Source organism: Sinocyclocheilus grahami, unplaced genomic scaffold, assembly GCF_001515645.1.
Source record: "Sinocyclocheilus grahami isolate Dianchi unplaced genomic scaffold, SAMN03320097.WGS_v1.1 scaffold181.1, whole genome shotgun sequence".
NCBI lineage: Eukaryota > Metazoa > Chordata > Actinopteri > Cypriniformes > Cyprinidae > Sinocyclocheilus > Sinocyclocheilus grahami.
The window spans coordinates 1,016,520-1,023,913 of NW_015505360.1; positions in this window are offsets into that span (position 1 = coordinate 1,016,520).

Sequence of the window (7,394 nt, forward strand, 5' to 3'; positions counted from 1 at the left end):
AAACATTCAGGTGGATGATGCTTCTCCATCTGAAGGCTGAACATCTTCAACAGTGGAGCCGTTTTTCAATCACAAGCAGGAGACTCAACAGTTACGTTTTCACACACTTAAAAACCCCATGAACTCAAAATTGGACCTTTTGTTAATGTATGTCAGCTTTAATGTAATTTATATGCTAATAATGTACTTCTAAACACAGACAAAATAAACTTTTATGCATTTGAAATATTCATTTTCCTGAAGTAAGAAAGTTTTTATATGATGAAATGCTCTGTAGAATAAAAATATACCTCCTAAAATATACATAAAAGGCTTGCTTATGACAAGAAATAGCTTTTAGCAAACCATGATTCATGGCTGTGACATAAACTCAAAGCTATTGGCAAAGAAACACGCCAGTCCTTTGGGTCTTAAAGTTTTTATCTTCTCAAGGTTAGATGAGTTCAGTCTTGAGTTCAATCTTGAGGTGCGATTGCATTCTGAATGCAATCCTGGCACTATATGATTGAATCTAGGTACTTTTTATTGATTTATTTTGAAATCATATCTAGCTCTATGATCTAAATCAAATCTGTTTTTGTTCACTTTGCAGATCTCTCTTTTCCCCAAACTACATTAACATTCAAAAGTTTGTGGGATGGTAAGAATAAAAAAAAAAAATTCAGTAAGAGTAAGAATGAGTAATGTCTGCATTTGTGATCGGAGAAATGACAAACAAGAAGTGCTACTCTACACTGCTCAAAACTCGCGTTTGAATCGTCAGTGGCAAATTCTTTAAATATAAAATGGCGTTATGCAGATCTTCCCACATTGTGACGTAGACATGTGGGGGCAAGGATTTGAGACTTTAGTCTTTGCAACTTTACAGATCTTCTTTATGCACCAAGAGCTTGTAACACTCCAAAGAGAAAGTAAAAATCGAAATTGCATCATATGACCCCTTTAACAATCAGAAAGGTTTCTTGAGCAGCAAATCAGCATATTAGAATGATTTCTGAAGGATCATGTGACACTGTGAGCAGAAGACACTTTTTTCAAATACTTTTTAACGGTACATTACAGTGATACTGCTAATACCATGATTTTACCCATCTGAGATGTGTATGACTGTTGGTCAGCACCATGATTACTGTCACTTTAAAAACGCAACAGTGTGATGGTTTCCATAACAACTGTGTTGAAATCATTAAATGTTAATGAGGTCATTTTGATATTGTTGGGACTCCAGATGAAGGACGTGATCTGCAGTTTTGTTGGGATGGTTTTAAAAGCCACACTGAAGACTGTAAACCATCACCATAGCTTATATTTAATAGTACGCAACTGACTTTGATTTACTGTCACAAAAAATCATGTCAAAACAAACCTCAGGGCTCAAGTTGTTCTTTTTTTAATCTCGGATATTACAAAATTTCTAACAAAACCAGATTTGTGTGTGTGTGTGTGTTTGTGTTTGTGTGTGTAATGAACTGAAAGCAAAAGACAGAGTTTGTCGCCTGTGTGCAACACAGATCAATAATTCTAGGAAACAGATCTGAGATGACAGAATCCTCTGGTTTGACATCATCTGTTGAGATAGACTTCAATCATTTGCCACACAATACCTTCAATCCATTTCATTCTCCACGAGCGATCTTCACTGGGCTGTAATGACTCCAGAATTTTCTCTGTGGTTTTCAAGTGGCCCGTGGACGGCCTGAAGCTGACCGCTCATTCCCGGGTCACTCCACAAAGGTACTGGGCCGTAATGAGAAGGAGGGCTAGACCTGAAAAACCTCTAAACCATGAGTAATAAATCGAAAAGCAGTCGGCTGAGACATACAAAATGGAACGTTAATAATTTAGGATTTAGGATTGTTTCTTGGAGCCTATTTTGCATCTACACACCTATTGCACAGGTTTCAGTTGAGAGCAGAATCCAATTCATAAATCGGTGTATTTCATATATTTTCATAATACCTTTTTTTTGCCTTTTTTATAAAGTATTTCAACCTTAGTTAATATTTCACACAAGTCATTTGGGAAATAACCAATGCCTCCAGAATGAAATGAGATATCCAGAATTGAATATGCTTTTGTGCATGTGTTTGCACCCGCTTTTGGGCTCGGTTGGTAGTATTAATTTATTTTCATGCTAAAATAACATTGAGTTTGCTTTAAACTGACAAATGCAGCTCCTAAACCAAATTTATTTTAGAAACAAAATTGAGAAACTTTATTTGGCTGGAAGAGTGCCAGGTATTAACAGAGACACAAGCTTAAAAGGTTTGACATTTGAGAATCAGTGGGGGTGTGCTGTCATCATCACACCCCTGCCGGCTAAACAAACCACACCACAATAAAGACTCTGGTAAATTCAGTAAAAAACATACTAAAACAGACTTTACAGCAGTCGCTGAAACACTCTGTGAAAAGAAAAACAAATGCTTTTATCATTACCCTAAAACATGAACATTACAGAAACAGTCAAAACAGAGGTTGGGTAAAATTACATAAATGCTGCCGTTGTGCTGATTTGTTTTTTAATAATTTCTTGTGAAAAGGTTCAACTAAATGTGCAAGAAAATATTTTTTCTTTCTACCTTAGACCCAAAGTGACAGGACTGTAATTATCAGACATATACATATATATATGTATATATATATATATATATATACAGTATATATATATACCTTGCATTTATATTTAGAAGCACTTATATTTAAAGCAACTTACAACTACTTACATCAGATGAATCAGATAGATACAAATAGTTAAATTATTCCATAAATTTTTTTCAGTGCAGAATCTCACCTGTTTCTTTCCTGTTATATTTATGTATGACTGACCAGTACTTTTCACATTACGTGTATTATTTTGTTGATGTTAACTGTGCAATGGATAGAATTTGCTTATGCAATTCAGATGCATAAATCTTAAATTTAGGCATGGGCGTCGCTAGGCCATTTTTTGGGGGGGGCTATAGCAAGGGGCTAGAGCGAGAAACAGAGGTGTGTGTTTATCGATAGATTGTTATAATATCTACATCTGTGGAGTTCTTTGTCATAAATCCAGTTATCCAAAATATCATGGGGGAGCAATAATCGGTTCTCCATCTACTGTAGCCTAAGTTTTCACTGCGTTCATCACACCACAGCTGTTTCCTCCAGCGAAAATGAAGCACATATGAATGCATACTTTATAAAATGATCATGTTGCCATTTTCATTTAAAAATGTAACTTTCAATATAATACATATTCCAGTGCATGTGGTAAAGAGGTTTGCATACTTGAGCTAAGGAAAGAGGGTTGTACTAGAATTGCAAACAAATTTTGTGTTTGTACAGTAACAACAGGTTGTGTGTGTGAGATCATGAAGACTTGAATTTGGCTTATTCAGTATTCAAATGTTATACCTATCTATGCAATACAGTGGAATACTGCAATAAGTTTAGTGTTTGCTCACTATTAATCAAACAATTTTTTTATTTTATTTATACATATATTTTTATTATTAGGCTATTATTATTATTATATCCTCACTGGGGGCTGAGCCCCCCTAAAATGAAAATCCTAGAATCGCCCCTGAAATTAGGCCTTAAGTCCTTAAGTTGTGTTAGTTTTTTTTGCACACCTGACCCACCAGATTGTAATTGTAATTGACACACTGTCCACATCGACATGCATGAATAATCGCCTTCATTCTAATTTCTCTACATCTCTAATTCAGCTGTTAGTGGAATTTACCAATTAGACCGGATTTCTGTCCCTTCAGGCCTCTCTCATTCACATTCAAGCATACTGAATATTATTTGTGCACATTTGTGCACAACATCTTAATCGGTAACACTTCATCTGCTAAAGGAGAGGGTCTCAATCACACATCTCCCAGCCAGAGCATGTCTCACACAATAAAATCATCATTCAATGTGCGATGAGACCCATTATCATCCACCGTATGATTGAAATGAAAAGAGATTGACTTAAGTGCAGTCACTCTAAGACATTGATGCCGGACGGCTTCCTTTAGCTCGTTGAACATTGAGTCTTAACACCTTATAATTTAAGGTGAGAGACAATGAAAGTCCCTCTGTGAACCTTCACATGTAACTGTGATGTTTGATTATAGTTGTGTTTCTTCTCATTTTTGTTATAGTAATTTACACTAACCATGTTGCATTGTATGGCAATGATATATACAGTTTGAAATCTGTAAATATTTCATTTGCATAAATGTATCCCATGATGCCTAAAACACTGCCGTTGTACGGTTAACTGGCTGCCAAAGTTGTGAAGTTAAAAAATGTCCAGTGTGTGATTGTTCTCTCATCCAATATCTAATTTGTTTGTCTTCTATAAGTCTAATAAAGGAACAAAATAACCACAGGGCTTTAACTCTGCCACCCAATTAGTCCACAGGGAAATTATCCAAGAAGACGGGAAATAAATATGATAAACATTGGATGCGTGAGTAAAAATTGGACGAGCACAGGATGTTATTAAATGTGTGCATTTGTGTGTGTCCACTCTGTTCAGATGTTTCAATGTAGTATTAAAAAAAATAGAAGCCAAATTAGAAGACAAAATCACAGACAAACACACACAGCTTACAGAAAGTCAGAGGAACACAAACTGGCCACATTAAAGCAGTAAATGAGACTCATGAGAAATTATTGTAGAATGCATGAAGAAAGTGCAGAAAGAAAAACGCAAACTTCTAAGCCCATTTTTTAAAACACAGACCATTTTTGAATGCCAATCTAATTAACCACAAGCAAACTACAGAGGAATGCTTGACAAAAGGGTGTAATTCAATCAGAGCTCAATCAGACTTGAATCCACTTGAAAATCTGTGGAATGATCAGAAAATTGCTGGCCACCAGTTGTAGTAAATTTGCAACTAAGAATGGTGAATAATTTCACAGTAACCGATTACATAGTTCATTCACACATCTCAAAGCAGACCCAAAGTTTTAAAGGACTATGAGTGGGTGAGTATTTTTGTACATGAGAAATGTTTCACTGTGGGAAAATGTTCTTGAATAATCAGAATAGTTTGAAACATGATGAAAAACAGTAATACGTAAAAGGGTCAATTTAACTGAAAATGTCAGTTTGATTTTAACAGATCTAACCTTGAGTTGTTTTGTGAACCTGCAATGCAGAGCCAGAAACTGTTACTGAAGAATGGAACAGTGCCGACTACATCAAACCTGACAGCAAACCGCCAACACCTGACATCCATTTTGCATACGAAAAGATTAGCCAATCTTTCCTGAGCTCACTTACATACAGAACTTTGTGTACCGTAGCAAAAACATAAAGAGATTTGCCAATAACAAGGTCTTTTTGATAAAAAAAATTTGCTAAAGTAATTCAAATGAATGCTACAAACTAAATTACAACTGTTTTGGTTCCAAAACAAACCTTGACTGACATTATATGTAGACATTTGGTGGGAAGATACTATAGAATATAGACCCTTTAGGCCTGAAACATGCGCAAATGCTTGGCTGATGTACTTGTCCTGTTGTACTGCATCAGTGCTCAGGGGGCAGTAGAGTTTCCTTCAAATATCTGTGCCAGATGTGTTATTATTGATGCAGCTACTATAAACATTTTGACACTTTAACTAATTTGATCGGAAAGACTTTCTTTTAACTGTTGCTCTGCTATGAAAAGTTATCCATGCGATACAAGACAGTCAGAAGTTTACTCTAATGCAGAGAATGGTAATGCTGAGATTGAACTAAGTATGATTCGAATCCCTTCAGAACACAATTACACAAGTTTATTTTGATGAGGTACATGTTGGCGCTTAAAAATAATCACTGTAACAGAATAAAATGCAAAAACAATTGGGGGGGGATTGCGACTAGAGGGATCCAGTGACTTGGGCCGCTTTGGCTTTATCAGATATGCACTGATAATTAAGGACAGAGGAAGTGATGGACTGATATTTAGAGTATCCCTTCATCATAATGGAGAGATTTTAAAAAGTGAAGAGCATTTGAATAAACATCCTCCTGTCTGTGGTCTGTTAATGCGGGAAGGGCTGAAGAAATAACATCTTAATTAGAGCGAAACCTGAGGACGCTGAGCTCATAATGAAGAGGATGAGAGACAAAACCGTTGCACAGACACACACTCACCAGTGTTAAACAGCACTAATCAGGGTTAAGACTGCAGGTGCAGACTGAGATAGAGACATTAGGAGTGATATAGAGCAACAGTAGCATTTGCAGTCAGTGATGTCAAACCTGGAGCGTGTGGCACGTCCACACTCTAAACAGCACCATTCCTTAATAGAGTGCAACAGTCGGCTTCCGGAATTAAAAATGCCATTTATTTTCTCCATAGGGAAATTGATTTTTAACAACAACTCATAAAGCTTTAAAGACAGAGGTTGTTAATCGATGGTAGATGCTTTTGATAAAGCAATCAGTTTGCATTATTTCAACTTATGTTTTAAAGTGCCCCTATTATGGATTTTTTTAAATTACCTTTCATGCTGTGTGTTAATGTAGCTGTATGTGAACAGTCTGCAAAGTTGTAAAGCTGACACCGCATCTTAAAGTTATTGTCTCTCAAAAGAAAGAGTCGACTCTGAATCGCTTAAACAAGTAGTTTAAAATTCAAATCCCATTTCCATGAAGTTCACACGTCACAAGTTACCGCATTTGCATAAAACCCGCCTTCTGTGTGGATATCCCGCGAAAACTTAAACCCCCCTCAAACGCCGTAGCTCATTCGTGTGGAAAACATGTCGACAAGACGCTGTGCTGTGCTGTGCTCTGCGCTGTGAAAGTAAATTCAGTTCATTTTCACTTCCAAAGGTTGAGGCTGTGAAGAATCAGTGGTTAAAATTCATCTTTACTAAGATAGCACAGCAGTATAATATCAAACTTTTGCTGTGTTCCGTCATTTCACAGACGACTGCATCTCTGATCTCCACGAGTTCAGTGCGCGATTCGTAAACCGGTTGTCTTTGAATGGGTCAGTGCCCAGTTTGTTGTTTTGGACCAGCTTGCTCCTCGAATCACAACCTATAAGTATGATTAATAATTGTGGCTGTAATGTTCTGTTGAGCTTGCAAATTATGTAGTTTGTCTGTTGTGTCGTGCACTGCAGTGTTTTATCAGTAGGCTACTCCATGTCTGTGTTCGGCTAATGCAGGTCTTTACATTCCGTTCCGACATGCGCTGTACGCAGTAGACCAATCACAACAGGCTGGGTCATCAGACCAATCAGAGCAGAATAGCCTCATGCAAAGGTGGGGTTTGGACAGATGAATCATTCGATTAATGATTCGAACGAATCATCTGAGAGTTAAGAAAAAAGATACATTTAAATGCATATTATAAGAAAATTTTGACCTTGCATGCATGTAAACCTGTTGTTGGGGACTCCTAAA